At 43.3% G+C, this 25,375-nt stretch overlaps 1 protein-coding gene and 1 pseudogene across 4 annotated transcripts in view; one reads left to right on the forward strand and one right to left on the reverse strand.

Moving 5' to 3' along the window:
• The window catches only part of LINGO2 (leucine rich repeat and Ig domain containing 2), a 1,050,740-nt gene that overhangs the window by 56,773 nt on the left and 968,592 nt on the right, over positions 1-25,375 (reverse strand). The gene's annotated exons all lie outside the window — the stretch shown is intronic.
• LOC308563570 (small ribosomal subunit protein eS25 pseudogene) lies at positions 10,817-25,220 on the forward strand (annotated as a pseudogene). The gene is made up of 3 exons: positions 10,817-10,900; positions 21,529-21,590; positions 24,864-25,220. The product of its transcript is annotated as a small ribosomal subunit protein eS25 pseudogene (transcript).

Below are 25,375 nucleotides of genomic sequence, written 5' to 3' on the forward strand. Positions count from 1 at the left end.
TGTCTGTGATGTTATAAGAATCTAGGTATTTGCTGTATATGTTGATACTTGCAGAACTGGAGTCCAGGATTTTTAAATGAAGAATTATTTAAAAATTTAATTATAAAAATGCATAGGGCAAGCACACAGTGGGACCATAATGTACTGAAAATTTTAAGCTAAATCAGAATTTTTACTGCCAAGTGCATAAATAGTAAATCCTTAATGAACTAATTTTGAGGTTTGATGTTTACATGAGAAGAGTAGACCACTACACTTTTTCTCTAAAATTCTAAATATTTAAGATTGCTGACAAATTTATATTAGTAAGTATTATTGTGGTGTTGGAAATCTTCAAAGCCCTCATTATATTAGGAAAGCAGATCTTAGAAAGACTCAAGGATCACTTCCACCAAAGGCCAGAGATATCAAACCAAAACAGAGTAGTTCTTTTAATTAATAGAGTAAGTCAGTATGTGCTTTTGGAAAACAGGCATAATCACAGCACTGGAGCTGTCTCTGCCCCTTTTCTCCTCTCAGGAGGAGCCAGTACTCAGCTGATGATCCCAGCTTGCCTTAGACTCATACTCGGATGAGAAATGAGATCTTACTTATTGATTTGTTCATTTAACAAATACATACCGGATACAGCTACACACCACAAACTGTGTTGAATGTTTGCAGTTCAGTGTGAGCAGCTGGACTCTGACTTTACAAAAGGAGTCAAACAATCACACAAATATTTAATTAGAAACTGCGCTGACCGTTTTGAAAGAAATGTAAAAGGGACCACATAAAAACATAATCAGAGAAATGTGAGGGGGTGTATCTTTTCTGAAGTTTAAAGAAGGCTTCCTTTGGGAAAGTAGCATTTGAGTTTAATTTTGTGGCCAGTGACCTGCATTTACTGATTCCAGTTTCCTTTTTCCTCTGTGTTCTGGCTAATATCTATGAGTGATAATCTCAGGGTGTTTGCGTTAGGTTCCAAATGGGACCTAAAATTACATTCAAACCTGGCATTGGGTACGAGGGTCTTAGGTGGCAGTCTGAGAGGCCTGGCAGTATCCCCAAGGTTTCCGACGAAGGTCCCACCCCTGCCGGGCATCTGTACCAGCCCATCTGAGGACAGCATGAGGTGCGAACCCTCTTATGCCCTAGGCTACTCTGATGCTCTGGGAAAAGGGTCTAATTTTTAGATGTGGCATTTGGGACTAGGAAGGAGAACATACGTATTTGACAAACATGACATTTCCAATCAGAGGCCGAAGCTCGTGTATTGAGAGATACCAGTTTCCCATTTATGGGACCAAGGCATATTTTTTTCTCATTATTTGGCAATGGATTAGCAAACATGCACTACAAGCTCACTAGGATTAAAGAGCTCTGGGTAAACAACTATGGAAGGAAACAAAGGAAAACAGAACCTTGATCAGGCCCTTCATGTTGCTATTTGGGGAAACACAATACTCACCAATTAAACAAACTGAAGGCAATGACAAAGAGTATTATAAGTGATAAATAATATCAGACATATTTAATCTATGAATGCAAAGGAAATACCAAATTAAAAAGTGGTCAGATGTATAAAAATTTGACAGGGTTTATCTTGTAGTGGAGTTATGACAGATTTCTTACTTATTCTTTTTGCTTGTCTATACTTTCTAAATTTTCTCCCATAAGCTATTTTTCTCCAACACTACAAAAACAGTAAGTTTTATAGAAATTATATTCAAGTTTATTGATTTTTCTTAGGTTGTGTCCAGTGTACTAATAAGCCCATCAAAGGCATTAGTCAGGTTTTTTTGTTTTTTGTTTTGATTTATAGCATTTGACTCTCAGAGTTTTCATTTTTATGATTATATTCCTTACTTGTTTTTTTCATGTGTTTTACATTTTTCCATGAGAGCCTTTATCTATTTTTTTTAATTCCCTATTTTCAGAATCTGTATCATGCCCTAGTCTGACTCTGAGGCTTGCTTTGTTTCTTGAGATTATGTTTTTTCTTGAGTTTTAGCATAGCTTATTATTTTTTATTGAAACATAGACATGATTTCTCAGGTAATAGGAACTGTGGTAAATAAACTTTTACCTATAAGTTTAATTTTTATCTGGCTAGATAAAATTTATCTGGTTGAATTGTTTTTCATGCCTACTGTATCTGCAGGTACCAGAGGCCTCACATTCCTCTAGTCTCCCTTTTTGCCTCTCTTTAAATAGAGTCCACGCCTTACAGATCATTTAGCTGTGATCCATTGTAATTACACTGGAACACTGAGTGTGGTAATAAGGTGTCAGGAGGGGAAATGCTCTCTATTCTTATGAAAAACTCTGTCTTTTAGTGGATCTTTATTTCTTGGCCACGACCTTCACATCTATTTATTTCTTTTTTTATAATTCTCACCTGAGGATATGTTGAGAGAGAGAGACAGAGATCAATTGGTTGACTCCCATATGCACTCCAACCGGGAATCCACAACCTTTTGGTGTATAGGATGACACACCAACAACTGAGCCACCTGGTCAGGGCCTTCACATATATTTCTTAGCTTCCCCACCCATCAAGTGAAACAAGAAAACTAGAGGGTATGAGAGTCAGAGAAAGGTCCTTTCCCCTGGTGCTCTGGTTAAGTCTTTTTCTCTGGAGAGTTGGCATTTTTTTATGGAGAGCACTCTGGGCACAATTCACAATGGTTACTCTTCCTCCACTCTGCCAGAGCCCAGAGATCTTTCCTGGCTCTTCACTGTGGGGATGTGGTGAGCTTTCTGGAGGTTTCTCACTTTTTAGCTAGTTCATACTCAGTCTCCAGAAAATCTTTAGAACTACCACTTAAGTTTTCCTACCAGTTTATGGCTCCAGAAGCTTCTGTCCAGGCAGGCAAATCTCAATGTGACTCTTCGGATTCACCTGCATTATAAACGGAATGCTGTACCCTTCTACAATTCCTATGTGGTACTAGGAGGTGGGTCTTTGAGAGGCAATTAGGTTTAGATGCAGTCATGAAGGTATAGCTCCTGTGATGGAATTAATGTACTTATAAGAAGAGAAAGAGGCTTTCTCTCACCACCATATGAGGATATAGCAAGAAGGCTGCTGTCTGCAAACCAGGAAGTGAGCCCTCACCAAATCTGCCAGAATCTTGTTCATAGACTATCAGCCTCCAGAATTATGAGAAATAAATGTGTGTGTGTGTTTTTAAAGCCGCTCAGCGTATGTTATTTTGTTATAACATCCTGAACTAAGACAACCTGTCTCTCCAGATTTTAGGGTGGCAGTTTGCCCTGCAACTTTAATTCTCTGATGGGTCCAAGAAAAGTCATCGAATTTTAGTTTGTTCAGCTTTTCTAGTTGTAAGAATAGGACTGGCCACTACCAAGCTCTTTAAATGTCATAATGAAAACCAGAAGTAGCCCTTTCTTTTCATAATTTTATGTATATGTATTTGAGCAAACCTTATAATTTTAAACATTTCAGTGTTTTTAGGGCTACTGCCTACAGTTGTAAAGCCTGTGCTCTAAACAAGGACACCCAGCCTAGCAGGCAAGAAGGGATGGCATTTAATTTGTACAAAGGTGCCCTGTGGGCTGACAGCTGCCCCTGCTTTGCAGGAAGATCTAAGCCTGAACTCAGCTTTATAGGATGGCTATAATTGATCACTACCTGGAGGTTCTTTCCAGCCAAGTTAGGACCTACCCTTAGAATTTCTCCACCCTGCTGAGGACTTGATGGAACAGGACCACCAGCAGAGAGTCCTTTCAGAGGCTTCACTAATTTCCAGCATCACTCTCTGGGAAGGTCAGAGCCTCCACTGTCAATTCCTTCAACCTTTATTGTGTCTCCTGCTGCCTCTTGCCTGCCTGGAGCCTGGTTGACAACCAACATTTGCAAGCAACAAATATTCCACAATCACAGCCGCTCAAAGGACACCCTCATTGTTCTGGGGAGCCAAGTGGAAGATGTGAACTCGAATTCAGGAGAGGAGGCTTGTGCAAGACAGCCAACTTCCCCAACATGAAGCCAAAGGTTGCATCTAAGAGGGGGATTGGAGCAGCAATTTCCTGGCCCTGATAATCACACCCAGCCCTTACCAGAGGGGAGGGGTTGGTGCCTGTAGAATCTGGTAATGATTCCGGCACAGCACCAGCAGCAGGCAGGACTCATTTGTTTTGCTGCCTAGCACTAGGGCAAGATCATTGTGTATTATTGCTTAAAGGCAGTAATCATTTTATATAATGTGAAGACTTTTTTCACTCAATATACTTTCATGCTTTGGGCTGATGAGAATAATGATCACGTGTTAATCATGGGTACCTTGACAGATGACGCTCAGAAATGCAGGTCACTGCTCATTCCCCCCCCCCCCCCCGAAGGTTGTGATTTAGAATCTCATTTAGTCACTACATCCACAGCCCAAAGTTTCTGAAGCTGAGACCAAGACAAAATAATCCTGTCTGGGGCCCTCAATCCTGCAGTCTGCCCTATGGGATAATTTATGCTGATTTGTTTTAAAGAGATAGGCATACATAATTCATGTCCTGTGCATTGCAGCTTTTGGCCATTGAAAGTATTCTCTCTCTTTTGGCAGCACTTGCAGGAACCAGCTACAATAAACATTTCATACCTCAGTAGATACTCTTTTCTCAGCTAATAGGAGCCTGACTTAAATGTAGACTCCATCGTGAGAGGAGTGTAGTTAATGGTGAATTCAGCTGAGCAGGTTTTCCCTTTCAAAGCATAAAATGAGCTTATTATCAGTATCAATAGTTGGTTTTTCTCAAAAGGAGTCAAGGTGTGAATGGGCATGAAAGGGAAATTAAATTGAAACTCTGGTGGTTTCATGGTTGGAGGCCAGTTTAAAACTCAAACTTAATAACTGCTTTTGAACTAGCCAGGAGAATTTTAGGATCAGAAGAGCACACAGATTTGAAGGGAGGCCTCAGAGCTGGGCTTACCACCCAGTAGGCAGAGGGCCAGACAAACTGGAGACTTCTGTGGGTGCGAGGGGCACTGCTAAGGATGGCTGAGCTTATACCTGTGTAGAGTACAGTGGGATTAAGTGTAATCTACACAAGTAGAGCCAAAGTGGTCTTTAAAAATGCAAATCTCATCAAGCTGCTTCTTTCCTCAAGACCCTTCAACAGCTTTTCCACTTCATATGGGATGAAGGCCAAGGAGCCTGTGAGATCAGGCCTTGGCTCATGCTCCAGCCTTCTGTTGCGCGTCCTTACTGTGCCCCAGCTACCAAGGCCATCTTTAATTGTCCACAACTGTGTGCCCTCACCTGAGCAACTCTTGGTCTTACCGCAAAATTCATCTTAAATGCCACTTTCTCAGGGAAATTTTCCTATTTATTCTGACAAGCTTAAGTCCTGTTAAATGTGCGCATGCACTTTTGTGCTTTGGTAATTTCTGGATTATTGGGAAATTTTGATGTTCATGTTCTTCTTCGAGACTGTAACCTCCTCAAGGGCACCTGGACTCTGATTCACAAACATATCCTCCCAGGGCATGATATGCCCTCTATAAACAACTTCTATATGAATGAATGAATAAGTGGTTCTCAAACAGTGTGGGCATCGGAATCACCTGGTGAAGCACACGTTGCTGGACCCCTGGAAGTTCTGATTCATGGGGGTGGGACCCAAGAACCTGTGTTTTGAATGAGTTCCCAGATGGTACTAGAAGCACACAATATTGGGAAGTCCTTCCACAACTGCATTCTTACCACTGGCACCCCAAGTCAGAAGATTTGCATTCTGGATCCATCTAACCAGCAGGAGTTCCTAAGCAGTCCCTTGTATTTCTTTCCCAGTCAGTTAATAAATCCTTTTGCTTCATCCTTTGCAGTATCCCCTATACCTCTCTGTGCCCTCTCTTTTGCTATATTTCTAGATGGGGAACATTATAACCTTACATTTGGGCTACTGTAACCACATCCTAGTCATTTTCTTGGCCCCAGTGTCTGTTCCTTAAACCCCTTATTTACTTTCTTGCCAGCATTAAGTGCCTCAGAGACTATTATGACCATACCCTGCCCTCATCTCAAATCCTGCTACAAATATCAGCATGCAAGGCCTTTCACAACCTAGACTTCCTGCTAGGTGTGTCACCCACCTGCCCCCAGTTCAACAGGAGGCTTCTCGCAGCTTATTGTACTTAACCTAATTGCCCATCTTTCCTGACAGGCTGTCAGCTGCATAGGGGCAAGCACCACACCAGCCTTGCTAACATAAACTTGACCCATAGTTGTTGCATCATCACAAAACATTACTGTACAACTGAACAGTAAAGTCACTGAACACTACATTTTTCCTTTCTACACAATAATAATCATCATCATAGAAAGCACTTAACTGGCATTACTTCTGGTTTCTTAAGATTTCTTCTAATCACTTTACACATATCAATTAATTTAATCCTTACAGCAAGGGTGACCATTTTACAGATAAGGAAATTGCACAGAGAAGTCATGTGCCCAAGGTCTCATAAGTGGTGGCTCAAATACTCAAACCCAGGAGTTTGGCTGTAGGAGTTCATGATCTTACCTACAATCCTATACTGACTGAGTGGTAGCCCCAATGATGTCAAAAATCACCTAGAGTACCAAGAATCTGTCTGTGACAGTTTGTTGATCTACACAATCATATGCCCCGCCCCCCTAAAGTTTTTGTTGAACACCTATTATGTGTAGGGAGCTAAGACAGATACTGGGGAATCAAGCAAGGTTGGGATATAGCACCAGAGGTTATAGGCAGTCTAGTGCTATAAATACAGTCAGACAACCCACATTATACCAGTTTCTGAACTGTGTGACCTTGGGGGAGTTGCTCAACCTTTCTATGTTCTGTTCCTCATCTTTAAAATGGGGAAAATCAATGTTATTTCAAAGTTTCTGCCAGGATTAAATGTGAAGGGTGTAGGTAAAGCACTTATCACAGTAACAAACACATCATGTCTCTTTAGTAGGTGAGAGTTATCATCTTGTCCCTGACCTTGAGTAATTTTCTATTTGTTCAGTAGACAGGAATTGGCAGTGATACTCTTGGATGAAGAACTTAGCTACTATAAATAGTGCCTCAACATATCCAAGATGGAACACCATGTATGTCTAAGAGAGGCTCCAAAAGCTATATAAAAAGGGTGGGTAACAGTGCTTTAAAAAGGAAATCAAACTTAAAAGTCCTATCAACTCAAATAATTTTATATTTATAATTTTGTTATTTGTAATTTTATATTTTGTAAAATTATTTGCCAATGAAGTTTTTTTAAAAACCACTCACTCATGTAATATTTATTGAGTATTTAGGTGTTAAGAACTGTGCTAAGCACCAAGAGTTCAGAGAAAAGAAAAATAGTGTTTGTCTTTTTTTCTCTCCAAACTATTTTCATCACCCATGCTATGCTTGATCTTCTGGTATTGACATCCTTGGCCACTGTGGTAAGGGAGGTTCTGAGGCCAAGTTTAGGCTTTTTGGAAAACATACCAAAGAACATACATTTGGATGAGCCTGGAAGGCTTGGGCAGGTGGGTTATTGATATAGCCTTTCAACAATGAAGCAGGTACAGTGCAACCATATAAAGTCTATATTTCATCAATTCTCCTTTTCCACTCACTCAGCTTTTCAAGCTCCTCTGCCTGCCATTGCAACAGAGTTATATCACGATGAGGTGATCGGATATTGATGGACATTTAAGTCATAAAAGGTAAAAGTAGGATTTGGGTTTCTATATATACTATATTTGCTTATATACAAATGTATATGTTTAACACCCACATAAGACTGTATCAGTATGCATAATATGATCATTGAAAGTAATGCCTATGCATGTACATTTATATGTAAAGCATGCATGCACGTGCTCGCTCGCGCACACATACACACGTATACTCAGCGCATATTTGTAATAATCCAACATTGACCTCGTCTGGGCCTCGGGGACCAATTTAATCTTGGTGCAGTAGGCTCCAAGGCAGCCATCAAACACTGCACAGATGGGTACGTATAAGATGCTTAGTAGGAAGGCTCACAGCAGCTTTCAGAAATAGGACTGGGTGGCTGGATGAGAGTGAGTATATAAAAGACTCTCTATGTAGAGAAACTCCAGCATTGTGTCCTTCTCCCTAAAAACAAATCTGTTCCTCCTTTTGTTTGATGATTAAAAATGTCCAAAAAATAAGGCCCCTATAAGAGTTAAAGGAGACAATTTTTCATCTGGAACAGTGATTTTCAAATTTTATTGCATATTTCTATCACTAGAGACTATTATAAAAATGCAAGGTTAGACCCACCGAATTATCATTTCTTGAGGGTGGGATCCGGGAATCTGAATTTTAACAAGCATCCCAACTGTTCTTCTGCCTCTGACCTGTGGCCAACACACTGAGAATGACTAACGTGTAAATTGAAAAACAGGCAGGGTCTCCTCATACTACTCAGAAGGCAGAAAGGAGAAAGACATTTCAAGGCTTGTTGATCTCTTTGTCAGGAGAAATGGAAAAGCCATTTTGAAACTGAGAGGCAGGTGGGAAAATGTAGCCACTCAGTGCCAGCAGCAGAAGCATCTATGAAAGAACCACACTTACAATACAAAGAGCAGTTGAAATAAGGTGGGGATGTCAGGAGATAGGAAAAGTGATCTGAGAGAGGCAATAATAAAAGATAAATTTAAAAAGCATATACTGAGATATTCAAAGCCTCTAATGAATAGAAAATAGGTGGTAGATTGTTATTTAAATTTTTTTTCTTTTAAAACTTCTCTAAATAGTTGTTTTCCTACTTAAAAGTAGAATCATTTTTTTCTCTTGTCCAAAGAAACCTTTTTCCACATACATATACCCATCCATGAATGTTGTGTAGGTTTCACATCAATTTCATCAGTGGCTAATGGGACTTATTAGCTATTTTAGATATTAAGGATAAATTTCATGGGGTGAAGAGCATGTACAATAGTGTATGGGAAGCTCTTAGAACAAGGCCTGGCAAGTAGACATTGTTCAACATATTGTATTCATTTAATTAGCAATGTACAATTACATGACTTTCAGAGTCTTTCTGTTGGTTGGATCAAGGTTGCAGGTCAGAGAGCAAAGCTTAAATGCACAATAATTCTACAGTCCCTGGAGAAGTCGCAAGGCTTCTATACAAGGAGCACACAAATCTCAAGCGATGAGCACAAGAAAATGAATCAGGAATCCCAGGAACCAGAGCCTTGCATCAGCAAGGCCTCCAGAGACCAGAAGGCAGAAGTAAACCTAATCTCAAAGGGCAATTTATTCGGACCTGTACAATCTCCTTATACTTCAGGCTGTAACTAGCTGTCACCGAAGTTTCTGGTAAAAGCAGAATTATGGGGAAGCAAAGGTAGTGGTAGGTGTGGGCTTGGGTATGAATGATTCATGTTCAGACTGGAGGCTGAGAAGCACCTTCCTTGGGTGAGGCCATTTGTGAGGCAGAAAAGTATAAAACCAAGTGCACATTTACTTTCATCTTAATATCTTTTTATCATATAATGCTGAATTTAAATTAGGCAATACATTTGATATTTATATATTGACTAATGACTATAACACCCCAAACTAATAGACTCACTGGTATTTATGGAATTAATTTAGAAATCGTCTTACAAAACTGAGAAATTGTAAAATGTTTACTATTGCACCCAAGATAAAAAAGGGCCAGAGACACTGGCCTCATTTTTGAGCGAATTATCTGCCAATCACAAATATATCCACCAGTTTGGAAATGGGAAGTACTGAGGTGTGTTGGAGAAAGCCTTGCGGAGCCCACATGCATTGAGTATCTGACAGCAGAGGTTAGCTGGTTGTGCAGGGCCCTGGGTCACGGTGACCTGCAGTGATGAGCCACCTCTTCAGTCATGGGGAGTGAGTCACTCACACATTTTCTCCAAAACTAATTATTATTTGAGACAAAATTTTAACATGTTCTGAACCTACCATGCGTTATAAACAGCAGGCCAGAATATAGTCTGAGAAGGTGAGACTGGTAAGTGCAAGAAGTGACAGGGATTCGTCCATTAATGATGGAAGAAATAGAAAATCTATAAAAGGTAGACATGGATTCAGAGTCATGAAATTACTATTTCTGAAACACTATAAACTCATCCTTCTTTTTAAAATGGGGAAACAGATCAAAGCAATGGGTCACAGCACTGCTTTGTATGCAAAGTACACACGCATCCTACGCATCTGCCGAGGCTCTGATACATACATAAGGGTTAGTAATGATAGTGCTCAGTTCAAAGATCAATTACACCGGATTTTGATACATGCCTACTATGTGCTAGGCAGTCTTCTTGGGCCTGGAACACTGCAGTGAGCAAAGGAGAGACATCCCTGCCCTCGTGGAGCTCACATTCAGCTGTGTGTGGGGACATCACCGTAATGAAGCACCACTTACTAGTCAGTGGTAAGTACCATGGGAAAAAGGAAGCAGGAAAGGAACTGGGGGTGCCGGGGGGGGGCAGCAATTTTAAGTGGAGGCTAAGGCAGGCCTCACTGTGAAATGGCACTTGCTTGGGTCAGAGACCTGAAGGGGGTGAGACAGCAGCTGGTGAAGCCTGGAGGAAGAGCATTGCTGACTGAAGGAACAGCAGATACAAAAGCCCCAGGCTGGAGGCCTGCCTGGCACATTTACAACACAGCAAGGAGGCAGCCGGGCCAAGAGGGGAGGCAGAGGGTGGCCGGTCAGCAAGATGAGCCCAATCGCGTAGGTCTCTGGAGGTTATGTGCCTGGCGTTAGATGCAAAACCATCTCAGGGTTTGACATGTCTTGCAGTTTTGAAGGATCCCAAGAGATTCTAAGGAAGCAAGAGCTGAAATGGAGAGCGTTCAGAGGGCTATTGGAGAAGTCCAGATGAGAGATGTGGCTCGCACCAGCCCGTGGCGGTGGACCTACGGAATGGTCAGATTCGGATATATGTGGACGGAGACTTGATGTGCAGTGTGAGAAGAAAGGACTCGAGCTAGATGCCCAGGCTTTGGGCTGAACCACCAAAGGCTAGAAGAAGTCAGTACAGTAGGTGCCATTCAACAATCCCGCCACTGTGCTTTATCCACTGAGAGACATCGCAGTTTGGGATGGGTACCACAAAACGAAGGTGGAGCCTAAAACCAGGCCTTTTCTTGTAAAAGCTACTTTCTACTTCAAATTGAACTGTAATACTAATCATGGAAATTAAAATTCCATTTCTTAATGTATGATAATCCTAACATCTCTGGGGGAGCTTACACACCTATTTGGTCTACACAGTACAGGTGAATCCTGAGTTATGTTATTCAAGGGACATTAGCTACCGCCCGGTAATTCTTTCATTCTTGCTCGAGTCATCTTAAACATTCACGGATGGAAAACATGTGATGTCCCAAGAGGAGAGAACAGAACTGAACTTCTGTGGGCCTTTTCTAAGCAGGAATCATCTCAGCCACCTTCGGATGCTAGTGCCTAACACAGTGTCTGCCATGTAGGACACAATGTATGTTTCCTGTGAAATATGTAGTCTGTGTTGGGGGTAGGCGGGCCAGAAGCCTGTATGAACCAACAGAAAACCAGAATTTAAACAGTTTTCCTAAGATAGAGATGTGGTTCTACGCATTCAGGAATAGTGACTTCAATAAAGCCGGCCCTCACACAGGTCCTAGGGGAGCAGCTTCAGTAAGAAGTGGGGAATGACACACGATTAGCATATCGATCATTTGCATATGAATGGCTGCTTGAAAGCAAGTTATTCTCTTAAATAGCTTAAATATTCCTCTGCAAGTATGTTTACCCTATTATTTTGCTTAGCAGACGTTACTTTCTTAGTTGGTACAAAGGTAAACATCAGCCGGCCCTCTCTCCTGATCAGCAGGAACTCTGAATCCTATTCATACTTGTACATTTGTGACAAGCTGCTGACCTCCCCAGGGCACACTGCAGTGAGAGTGGGGGGGGGAGGGAGGGAGGTGAGGGGCGGAGAAGACTGGGACCTTCGGAGGACGTGGTATCTCTGATGCACTCAGCATATCAGAGGTGGTTCTGTTAGTCTTTGGAGACACTCACTGAATAAAACGGGACCCTCCCACCGTGTCCTGCTTTGCTTTGTTTCACATAAATTGAACCACCTGTCTGTGCCCCTACCCACCTCAGTAGAAGCGAATGGGTTGTCTCAGGGTCAGGTTGCTTTCCCTGGAACCTGGGGTGGGCCGTATACTTGTTGTGACCTCAGTTACTTAGCCTCTCAACACTCAGTGCCCTCCCTGTGCAGCGGGGATGAGAGGTCTGCCACACTGCTGTGTGGTGTTGGGGTGGGGTGGTCAAGACAATCCTGAGCTGCCCTGTCAGCGGGAGCTGTGATCCCTGCCTGTCCGGGGCTGCGGGAGACATCAGGGAGGGCCCTGCCAGCTCCCCAGGACACACACCCACCCATCAAGGGAAACAGACCATTACAGAGAGACAGTGGCCCTTCCATTCTTAAACTGTTGGGCAGAGCTACACTTCACCATAATCCTCAGAATCCTCCTGAAAATGCCTGTAATCGGGTGTGTGGTGGCAGCCAGCTGGGTGGGACGGAGCAGTACCTACTGAAGGTTGTTTGGAGATTAGGCTCAGAGAACAGCTGGCTCCCTTTGTTACAGGCAGGCTGCTGACTCAAAATAAAGACGGGAAAAAAGCCTCCCTGGGATGAAAAGAGGAGAGAGAAGCCGCAGAGCTGGGGGGAAACAGCTTTGGCCTCAGAAAACAGATTGCTCTGCTGTGCTGTCAGGGAGACGGTGTCGGGCATTCACAATTCCACACAGAGCCCCATCCAATTCCTTTAAAAAAAAGAAAAAGGTAAGCCCAGGGCCAGGTGCAAGCTGTTCTCTCCTGGTGCTCTGTGTAAGGAGGGTTTTGCCGCTCTATTTATATTATGAAAGTGCACACACTGCCCTCTCTCTCGGCGCCCAGCCGCCCCCAGCCTCCAGGGCTGCAGGAATGCTGACCACGGAAGGGAAGGGCCCCACCGGGAGCAGAGGGAGATGCGGCCCTTGTCGACAATTAAATAGGATTCACATAACTAACTGCTCATGCCCCATGATTCTGGGCACTCAGCTCTTTGTGGATTTAGTGATAACTTAAAGTCAGGTAACAGAAATAGCTCCCATCGCTCACGGCCTGGGGCACTCCCTCCTATTCACACTTAACACAGTTTGCTGAGGCAGGAGGCATGGATTTCTTAGCCCCTTTTACAGATGGAAACACCTAGAGTGCTCCAGCAACCCACCCAGGGCCCCCAGACTAGATGCTTGGTGACAGATCTGATCTGGAATCCTGGAATGGAAACCCATGACCCGCTGCTGAATGACCATACATGGACACAGGCAGACCCTGCCAGAAACGCTCCCCAAGTTCCTAGGATGTAACCATGAACACGGTGCCACCCAAACGCTCTGCTTTGCTTTCGCTGAGTTGTTCCTTCAGTGCTGCTGGTTAGGAACAGTGTTCAGCAAACGGGATACAATTTTAAAATGACATTTTCCACTAGACGTTGCCTTCTCTTGCCTGAGAGAGAGATCTGAGCTTGCACGTTGCAGCGGAGCGCATCCTTGTTGGCCTCGTCTTTTCTGCGATGCATCCAAGTGAAATTCCTGCAGCTCTCCCTGACATGAGCAATGTGCTAGAAGACTAAAAGGCGTGGCACAAACAGAGCCAGCAGCATCGCAGGGAGTGCTGCAAAACCTGCAGTTACTCGTGTCGCGTCGGTTGCGTATGGAGCGCAGATGTGTCCTCACGCCCTCTGCGCGTGAGCCCTGGGCCCAGCACAGTACTTTCCGCTAACGAGGTGGGTGTTCATGAGTCCTGTTCAAAAATGCGCAGTGAACTCCTAACACGCCCTCGGGACTGTATTTATTAAATTCCTGTAGTTGAAAGGATCTCAGTGATGACAAAGTTGGGACTGAGGCAAGAGTGAGCCCTCCGAAGTGGGAGCGTGCTGGAGGGACCGTGGCCATCCTAGGAGGACCTCTTATCAGGAGCCCTGGGAGGTCCCTGCCACCTCTCCGGCTCTCGCTCCACCACACCGCACCCGGGCCCGCAGCTTGTTAGTGGTGGCGGGGACACGGCAGCAGGGGAGTAAGTTGCCATGTTATAATTTTAAAAGGCTCCTGGAAAGTGAATATATCAAAATATCAATTAGGTAATTTCATCATGGACTGATATTTTTTCCTCTTAGATTTAAAAAAAAAAATTTTTTTTTTTTTGAGATTGGATTACTTTCATATTGGCAAAAATCTCAACATTTACATAAAAATTTTTGAAGTTTCCTTGCCACCTAGGACTAATACTATCCGTAATGAGCTCATGTCATCTGTGAAATACTAATAAATATTAAAAAACAACCAGGATCTGCTGCTAAATTTGTGGGGAGAGATCAGAAGACTTGGCTGAGTGCACTTAGAGCTGAGTGTGAACTTGGCCCCTCATGTGTTTAGTCTCCTTCAAGGGCGTTTGTTTGGCTGATAATTTCATCCGTCCCCAGTCCATCGCTTTCCCCCGGGCCCCTGTGAGTTCTATACTTATAAACACAACTTCAAATATCACTTTCTGTAAGAAGTGGTAGTTTATTTTCATAAACTTCTGTAGGTCTGCCTTCAAAGAACATAGATATATATGCATAGCCCAGGGACACAGACAATAGTGTGAGGAAGGCCTGGGGTAGGCAGGGCTGGGTGGAGGGGGGCAAAGGGGGACATGGGGGACATGTGTAATACTTTCAACAATAAATAAAATTAAATTTAAAAAAAAGAGAGCTGCCTTAAGGAAGCTTCATTTGCTCCGGAGGTCTCGGCCCCCTCTGCAGGCTAGGGGCCTCTGCCCCAGCGAGTCAGCTTCGCCCCCCCTTTTGCTCTACCTTACACCTGCGAGGCGTTAGCTTCCCGGGGCCAGGGCTGCCAGGGCACTGCCTGCATGCCAGCTGCTGCTCTGCTCCCCCGCGCCCATCCTGCCACCACACAGCTCTCGCCAGTTGTTGAGTAGGGAGAGGGGCAGCTGCGAAGGGCAGAAGAAAGCTGATTATTCATTTTCTTTCCTTTGGAAATTCTGCTTTGGGATCCTGTTTCTACTTAGAATGTTTCCCCAGAAGCCCATGCCATTTAGCTCTCTTGCAAGGGAGCATTTTCTGTCAATTTTCCAAAAAAATGTACATATTCAAGGCAGGCAGAAGGAGGTTTTGCATACATCCTAGTTAGGAAAGCTCAGTCCGGCTTTTCTTTGTATTCCAGGAGCCTAGAAATTTAGCAAACTCACAAAGAACTCAAGTATCCTTATGGGTGATGCTGGAACAATGGGGCTTCGCAAGCCAACCTAGAAACCAACAATCGTATCTCTGGGCTGTAGAAGAGACTGTGAGAATGCGCTCCTTTCTGATGTGGAGAGCAAGGATCTATCCCCTAGAACAAGTGCTCGGGGACGGTAGCCAGTGACATGTCATTTTCTCTTATGAGCTGAAAAACAGTATGAGGCTAATAACTGTTGTCTTCTCTACTTTAGAGACCCATTCGTTCCCTCTTCTTTAGGCCCAAGTATTTAGAAGTTGAACCAAACTCCCATTTCAGGTGGACCCATTAGGAGTTGCTAGTAAGTGTTAGCTGCAGGTTTGACTGTACAGGTGACTGTGGCCAGTTCTGAGCACCAGGCTGAGGAAGCGTGCCTGTCACTGGAGTCCCCATTCCACAGCTAGTGCAAACCACAGAACCGACCGCATCAATGCGACTCCTTAACTAAGGTGCCTATTTTGATATTCAGATATTTTCTGAGGAAACAAAAATTTTATATTAGCCTGCAGCACCTGCAGTCTAGAAAATTCCACCCTCAGGGTCTTTTGGTACAGTGGTCTGAAGCTTTTATTTTCCTACCTCTTGTGAGCACACTGCCACTTGTGCTCTTCCTCTGTTTTATGATTTAACCTTCAGAGGGATTTGTACAGGCAAATGGATAAAGCCATAAATTTCCTTCTAGGACATAATTTAAATGACATTACTTTGAATTCAGAGTCTAGGTTCTCACTTGAATATCACTGTCTTTCTCAGCATAATTCAATAAATAACTTCAAGGGCAGTGTCTCGTTTATGAAGGCCTTTCACTGTTAGTATGACTACCTCAGATAATTATAACAATGTTCCTGGTATCCCACAATATATACTAGAATCCAGTGTTAGTAACTATGAACTGGGGTAGTAGAATTTCAGTTAAATTTTACATAATTTGACAATTTAACCACACATGCTATTATCCATTACACATTCACATAATTAATAAATGTTATACAGGTTTGTGTTCGGTTGACACATTTAATTTAAGTATCTTGTTGACCTTCCCCTTAATAATTACATGTATTTCAGGGGCAACATTATTATTAAAATTCTAAGACTGTCTTAGGGCATTAAATTAAAGTTAAACCAATCTTTTGAACATACAGAGCTGGCATCATAGTAGGGGCATATATATTAAAACTTATCAATTAGAAGGGTATAAATGAATGTCAAAGCTTATATTTATTAGCTTTTATGTACCCTCTTGCTTTGGATTCCTTATTATTTAAATACAGAAGAAATGGAAACAACAGAACCTAAATACACACATATACAATACAAATTAAATACTAACTCATTAGGTAGTTGATCTGATGTGGTCCTTCACTACCTATCCTTCATTTTGAAAATTGATTATTGTTGGAACAGTGCCAAAGATAGGAATATAGTTCATTTATTTAGTAAAGTGCTTTGAGACTTAAGACACCTCTCTGCAGAATGACAGGAAAGAGTTAAAGAACTTAATGAGCCCCAAAGGGGTTTTCTGTTGTTGAGGTAGCAATTATAATAGAAGCCAAGGCATCACATTTAAGAAACAGGGCTATTTTCTTTTGTGCTCACCATTTGTAGGAGAAAAGGGAAATGTCTGAAAGGGAAAACAGGAAAAGACCGTAAAGAAATGATGTGCTGTGCAGAGGCAGGTGATCTTCTTGCCAACAATCAGCTTATTAGTTATTCTTTCTTACCAAAAGCAAGAGGACACACGGTTGCTGTGGATCACGTAAAGGAGAGGGGCCTTCAGAACATGTAACACAAGGTAAAGCTAGTTTTACATGGGCACCTGGATTCTTTATCAGGGCTCCTGCTTAGCCACACCATGGTTGTCAGGACAACTAGGAAGATTGAAGTTATCGATCTATTCCTAGGAAGACCTCTGGCCAAGAGGGTTTGACCCTGTCTAGAGGGTAGGGTGGGTAACTGATGAAGGCAACAATCTCCTGGCTAAAAGTGGTTTTCATTATTAGAAAAGCATCCAAAGAAAAAGTGCTGCTTTGGGAAAGCTGCAAAGACTGACAACTGAAGGGGGATACACATTAGCCTAAAGACTGGTGCCTCCTAAACACTTAATTAGATGGAGGAAAGTGGTTCGCTGTCAGCAGTGTACTGAAATACCATGAATGGAAAAAATGCAAATAGGCATGTGTGAGATGAAGAACAAGTTAGAAAAAAATACAGAGGGAGGGTGAGAAGCCAGAATATTCCTAAACAGAGGAAATGATTGGCTTAGTCTGGACAAGAACTTCTAAAGAAAACTTGGACCCAGAAATTTGAAAACTATTAGTCTTTGCAAATGAGGAATTAGTGTTGAAATGAGAAAGGTGTGATGCTTTGCAATTAGTTGTATCAGGGCCTCTGCACACATCTTGATAGATCTGTGTGTAATTCATCCATGCTGCTTCTTTGCTTACTTTGGAACTCAAGCACTTCATTTAAATGGTGCTCAATGTAGGAAAACATGAATGTAGATGGAAGCAAATGACTGCATGGTCATAACTGGTGTCTGCTCTGGGTATGGAGGCAACTCTAAATCGGCACCATGGTTACATAAATGCTAGATTTATAACAAACAGCTGGGTTTTCTGACCTAAAGCTGTCTTCTTACCAGGTCCAGAGGTCTTCCTGCCTCCTGCCCACTGCTCTGTCACCATCTCTGACCATTGCTCAACTCAAACTTTATAGTCCAGTAAGACTAGATTGCTGGCTATTTCATAACTTTGTACGCTGTTTACTTCGCCAGGAATTATTAAGTTTGTTTGTCTGGTGGGCACCTATTCCCCCTTCAATGACTTAGCTAATCTCCCATCTCTAGGGAGTCTTCCCAGAGCCCCTGGACAATCTTAATTAGTCCTTCCTTTCCACTGGCTTTGTACTTTATAGGCTTTTATAATTCTTGCACTTTCCTACAACATTTTGTTTGTTACGTGCTTTTTCCCTCTGTAGTCTGTGAGCTCTCTGAGGGCAACAACTGTATCTCATCCATCTTTGGGCCTTGAGAGCTGACACAGTGGCAGAACTGCCAGAGCAGGAGCTCGGTGAGTCAGCACTGAATGAATGCACGGATGGATCACAGCCCAGCAGCTCAAACAGCAATCACCAGATATGGTGATCCTCAACCTTACAACTTTTCATGCAGCCTCTGGAGGCTGACTTCTTAAACGACCTCCTTTTGGGGGGTACTTCCCATGTTAGGTGGCAGCTACTCTGTGAGTTCCTTACACGAACTAATTCATTGACAGTGTCACCACAACCCTATGCGATTTGCATTATGAAAATTCTCCTTTAGGTGTGGAAATCATACCATTGCCGGGTCAAATAACTTGCCCAAGGTTACACAGATGACAGCGAGGGCTGAACCCTGAGAGTGAGTCTGAGAGCTGGTCTCTCAACCGGCAGGCTGTGCTCAGGGAACAATAAGGATTTATGAGCGCAGGCTCTTCTGAGCTCCTTCTGAAAAATGAGCCCGCAGTTCCATTCTCGGGGAAGATGAGACGTTTTAGCCTAAGCAACCAACATGCATAATGAATTTAATCTGAGATCATGCCAGGACAGGCATTTATCATGGTTCATTTAGGGGACTGTTCATTACGTGGCTGGGGAAAGGAAACCACTACGAGACCAGAAGGGCCTCTAACGAGGCCAGGAGAGGGTGTGGGAAACCAAGGACCCGAGGTACAGGGAACATGCAGGAAACCGTAGGGCTGTGCCCGGGCTCAGATTCATACATTTTAAAAGCTTTGCTTATAAAATTATAAATCACATACTACACAAGAGCAGTGTTGACAAAACACTTCAACAAACAGAATGAATTTAAAAAAAAAAAAAAAAGGCGTTTTTTTTTCCTTGTACTTTTCAAACGCGATGAAGGATACTCACAAACCACAGCAATCTATTAAAATCCCTATGTGTTCTCTGTGTCATTTACCTTAAAATCATGATTGCTGGCTCCCTAGCATTTCTCTCTAAATCTCTTCTGAATGAACCTTCTGAATTTCCCACTATTTTTCTTGATTCTGTCCCATGAAATCTCATGGAAGAACTGGGCTTGGAAAGATCCTCCTCAGATGAGCGGCAGGGGGAAGAAGTTCGGGGCAAATGCAGAATCCAGTCCGCAGGCCAGGGCAAGAGGACGTCTCCAAATGAGCAATGGATTTTCCACCTCCTACTGAAACAGGAGACAAGCTGCCTGCGGGACTTGCAAAGCTGGGCATTTGTGAAGTCTAATTTTCAATAAACGTCTCTCAAAGAAATAAGGCTGTGCGCTTCATTTCAATATATTAGGCTAACAAAAAAAATGGTCAACAGTTTTGACTAATAAAAAACGCTTTTAAATTTCTACATATAAAGTTTAAGTGCAAAGATAATTCGAGATTTTCATTTGGGAAAAATGTAAAAAAACCCATTACTGCGTATACATTCTAACTTATAAAAGAGGCACACTTAGACTTGGGGAGGTGGAGGGGAAACACCAGCCAGCTTGTCAGAGGGAATGCTGTCTGTCCAGGCGATCTTGAAGCGCAGGAGGTGTGTGCGTGTGCGTGCGTGTGTAAGGGGGGTAGGTCACAGTAAAATGGGATCTCTTATGTACTCGATGGGATCTTATGAGCCTTTAGGGCCCTGTGTGTAAACGGCCTCACATCTGGGCAGATCCACAGTTCATCCCAGAAGAGGGGTGAGAACATTTGCGACTTTGTGGAGTGTGCTCTCTCTGAGAGATGCTAAACTCAGTCATGGAAAGGCTCAACTCCTGGCCTTTTAGCCTCTCGATAGTCTCCTAATTAAAACATTTTCCTAATAGACAGAAATGTTAGTGTCCACTTATCTGGTGTTGGGGCTCATGAGCAGGTCTGTTTTGCTGTCTTTCCTCTCAGATGCCCCCTCTCGGACCACGTCTGTGGGCTCTGCTGGAACTTTGGCTCCATGGGGTCACAGGTGATTGCTCTCCTTCCCACATATGCCACCCATCCCACAAAAATGGAAGCTGTGAAGACATATGCTGAGCCTGAACCCATGTGCTAATCATCAGGAGATGAAGTGAGCTGTTTAATTTTGGTCCCAGGAGACTGTGCAAAACTGCTATATTCACTGCATTTAGCATGTAAGTCAAATGTTGAATGATTATCGCTCCATTCCTTACAAACTACATTTTGCCTTCTTATTAATTTTTTTATTGATGTTAGCAAAACAGACAGATTTATTAAAAGTTATTTGTGGTCTCTTCAGTTCCGCCAAATAACTCACGGAACTGCAGCAACGGCAAGTTGATAATAATTTATCTTGAGCAAGATGGCTGGTGTTTGATGGGGAAGCCTTCGCTACCACAGATGAACCTGAATTTCCAAACCTGCTGGGTTGGAAGTTTCCTAGCAGTGGTCCAGAGTTGCTGCTCGAACACTGCAGGAAGGCTTCTCTTTTCTATGTCGGGGATCTTATTATCTCATGAGACAGATCACTTTCAATTGTTACAATGTGAAAATTCTTTCTTCTTGATAGGTCATGGCAGTTTCCTTGTCTATTACGACAAAGTGGTTTATAATCTAGCTTTTTACAATAATTCCATCATTCCAACATTACTTAGTGCTGCCTTTTTCAAACACTGCTGCTGCTGGCTACCACTCACTGAGCGCCAACTACTCAATAGCTGCTTTGCCTACACTGTCTCCAAACTTTAAACAACATTCCAAGGAAGTTCTATTAATCTCATTTTACTGATAGGAAAACTGAGGCTCTGAGAATTTAACCAACTCTTCCCAAAACATACAGACTAATGAGCAGAACCAGAACTTTGAACCCAGGGATGCTGGTTCCAAAATTCATGATTTTTTTCCACAATAAAGTACTATTTTCTTGGTGTACTGCCCATTACATATCATGCATGAGCTGGGTGCTGTAGCAATAAAGGGGTGTGTAGTATACATACGCTGCTCCTGAGAAGTTATCAATCTGGCAGAAAAGATAGTAACATACAGACAGTGTCTATGACAGAAAGACTTCATCGAGCTAAGAGCCTCATTGTCTCACTAAGTGTAACTATGTCCCAGCACTGCTGGTAGCATTTTCTCTATAGAACCCAGAACCTAAATATGGTGAAATACCAAAAGTTACCGTGAGTGGCTTAAAAAACGTGCTTAAAAGATATTTGAGACCTGTTGTGTCTCGATGTAACATCCATCCTTCTTTAATGTACCTCATTCACTGTTTTCTCAGGTTTTCAAGGTGGAGGAGGCCATGAAGGGCTCATCCCAAAGCAGCCAGAATTTTGGACTTAGGTACAGATCAAGAGCTCTCCATGATCACAGGGGTGGTAAGGACATGGGATGGGGATGTGGGATTTTCTTTTTTAAATTCTTCTTTATTGATTTGAGAGAGAGAAAGAGAGAGAGAGAGATTGATTTGTTGCTCCACTTATTTATACATTCATTGGTTGATTCTTATTTGTGCCCTGACTGGGAGTCAAACCCGCAACCTTGGTGTATCTGGACAAGGCCCTAACCAACTGAGCTACCCAGCCAGGGCAATGGGATGTTGTCTTAATGTCCAAACTATGCTGAATAACTGAACTGCCTGGAATCACTCCTTACCTATGTGCTTTGTGTATTAAAACTAGTCTAAACTGCCCTTCCCCAAGTAAAAATAATAATGCTAATTGCGTAGACTGCTGTGTGCTATGTGTGTGCACAAAAATCAGTTCTGATTTGGCAAGACTTATAATCTGTCAACTAAGGGGATCACTGAAGGAAAAGATAACCTAGACTTGATCTAATCAAATTACCTTTGACGGAGATGATCTGGGCCCACAGACGTTTGCTCAGGGCCCCACCAATAGTGACAAATTATAACATATATTTTTTTCCTTTTACATGGCATCTTACCTTATAACATAAAGTTTATAGTTACAATTATTATAGTTTTGGAAAAATTACAACTCTCTAATGCCTGGAGTAAGGGGTGCAGGCATAAGCATCAACCACAAGTAAAAGGGTTTCTTCTTTGAAAACCCATCAACTGCCCTGGCCAATGTGGCTCAATTGGTTAGAGTGTTGTCCCTGGTACTGAAAGCTTGCAGGTTCAGCCCCCAGCTGGGGCATAGATGGAAGGCAACCAATCACTGTTCTCTCTCGCTTTGATCTCTCTCTCTCCTTCACTCACTTTCCCTTCCCCTCTCTCTAAAATCAATAAGTATATCCTAGGGAAAGGATTAAAACCAACCAAACAAAAAGAAAACCCACGAACTGCTCTGGCACTCCCTCCTTTGCAGGGTCAGTAGGTGCGGCGGAAAGAAAACAGTTACTGGAGTCAGAGCTGCCTTAGAAGCTGCGTCCCACCACTTCCTTGCCGTGTGACTTCGGGTATGTTGCCCAACTTCTCTAAATGTTCGGTTTGCTCATGTAAAAAATGGGAAGAGTAAATTTAGCTCTCTACATGCTTCTACAAAGTTGATGAAATAAAACACGTGAAGCACCGGCTTAGTGCTGGCGCACACGTCAGTTCGTGCCTGAGCTGGTAAACGGTGTACACGTGAGGCAGGTTCCCCACATGCCCTCTTCCCTTTACGCCCACCTGCTCAGTTTAAAACTCGGAAGCACTGGCTGATCACGGCTGTTCTTGAAAGAACTAGGGTCGAAAATTCACCCCATTAATGCCTGTTAGTGTTCACCACAATCACCACCTACGACTTGCTGTCTCGAGCTCTACACAGCAGCAATCAATACGCCCCATACTGAACTGTCAACCTGTATAAAGCTGACCAACCAATGACAGGGTTTGGGGAGAAAGAGGGACAACCACTGGTGTATACTGGGGGTCTGACGGGGAGACGCGCCTTAGGCTGTCATGTGAATATTTTTAACGACGCGCTCACGGTCTCCTTGGGTTTTGCAGAGATGCTGTGACAGAGGATGACACATAAGGAAAGGCCATCTCTTTCATCCCGAATCCCGGCATTAGCTCGGACAGGGCGTGAGCGGAAGCTGTGCAATTCAAGGGAACTTCCCCCCAAGCATTACATTTCATCCTGTGCCTTTGAGAAAACTTCACATCTTTAATCTATTTTTCAGTGTTCTGTCTCCACCTCAGAATCCCACTAGACTCTCGAGACGATGAGGTCCTCGCTCCCTGCACGTTCTGCGATGAACAATCGCTCCCTTCTCTCCCCCCTTCCCCTCCCGCGTGTTCTCTTTGCCCCTTTCCTGCCTCCTCTCTTGAACAGATGTTAACGCGCATATGAGTGACAATTATGAGTAATATCGAGACGGGGACAGTCATTAATGAAACGTCGCCTCCTCTCGTGTCAGTGCAGCTAGAACTGCCAGACACCTGGTTCAGTGGTGGGGGGCTGGGGCCTGGGGGCGGACAGGACACTGTAAACATTTGCACAGAAAACAAGTGCGCTTAGGGGTTGCGACGCTGGGTGACTTCAGCACATCTCATGACTCGAATAAACACTGTGCCCCGATACACGCGTGCTCCGAGGGGCTCCCTGCCTGGCCAAGGCCCTGGTGTTAATGAGACACTCGGCAGGACGCAGGACTTCACCAGGCAGATAAGAAGGTGTCAGTGGGTGCCTCCCAGGTATTTGAAGCTGGCACTGATTTTTAAATTTTCTTCCTGCCTAGCAGGAGAAACACTTCCCCAGACGCAGGAGGAAGTTGCAGCTCCAAGTGGGGATAACGAGGCCCTGCCGCCAGCTGCACTGCCCGCGTGTCCCACACACGCACACGCACCCCCACTCGGGCACGGGCTGCCCTCTCTTTACTCCATATTCAGGAAGAATTTTCATCCAACAAGGCTCCCCCCAAAGGACTCTGTCAAGTGATATACAGTGTGTAAAAGAAATGTGGCTAAAGATAGGGCACTGGGGGGTGGGCACTGGGACCAAAACCATGCACACACGCTTGCTTAGTCATATCAGAAAAAAGGCTGGGAGCACAGGGAATACTATTCGAGTGGGCACCCCATTGAAGAAAATGTGTCTTATGGAAAATTCCAAACATATACAAACAATAGGGTAAGAACCCCCCTGTACCCATCACCTCGCTTCAATGATGATAAAATTAGGTCCGGTTTTGTTCCATCTACTCCCATCTGGCCTCCACCCTTGTATCAGATTGAAACAATCTTGACATGATTTCATTTCATCTGTAATAATTCAGTAAATATCTCTAAGAACTCTTAAAAGTCAATGATACCTACAAAATAAATAATTCCTTATTATCATCAAATATCCACTTAATGTTCAAATTTCCTCAATTGATTTTTTTACATTGTGTTTGAATAAAGATTCAACTAGATCATTGCATTGCAATTGGTTGTTGATATATTTTTTAGTTTTCTTTTACTCTATTGATTTTTTCCCCCCATTGGTTTGAAGCCTTTAGATTCTAAGCCCCAGGTTCTTGTAGGAGCTGGAAATCTGCCTTTAAAACAACCTGGGGTGGCTGTGGCGAGCTAAGCGAGGTGAACCCCGAGCTCTGAGGGCCCCGCGGTGCTGGGGTGCGGTTGGGGCTCTGGGGAGGAGGGCTCCCAGGACTGCCTGCCTGCAGCCCAAGGCGGGTGGGGCTGCCCAAGGACTACAAGAAGAAAACGGATGCTGGGAGTTGGGCCAAGACAAAGACCCAGTGGACAAATCTTTCAAAAAGAAGACATGGTCCAAAGGCAAAGTTAGGGACAAGCTGAATAACTTAGTCTTGTTTGACAAAGTGACCTAAGACCAACTCAGTAAGGAAGTTCCCAGCTGTCATCTCTGAGAGACTGAAGATTCACAGTTGCTTGGCCAGGGCAGCCCTTCAAGAGCTGCTTAGTACAAGACTTACTCAACTAGTTTCAAAGCACAGAGCTCCAGCAATTGACACCAGGAACCCAAGGGCGCGGATGCTCCAACTGTACTTTTTGAAAACTAAAACTTTATTAAATAAAACAAAACACCTGAGACAACTTAAATGTTCAAATATGGAGTAATGGTTAAACACACAGTGGTGTGTCCATCCAATTAACTGTTGTGTGTGATGTAGTTGGACAGCTGCCCTCTCTGGAAAACCTAGAGAAAGTTAGTTTG

The sequence above is a fragment of the Miniopterus schreibersii genome (genome assembly GCF_964146895.1).
Source record: "Miniopterus schreibersii genome assembly, chromosome: 11".
NCBI classification, from domain to species: domain Eukaryota; kingdom Metazoa; phylum Chordata; class Mammalia; order Chiroptera; family Miniopteridae; genus Miniopterus; species Miniopterus schreibersii.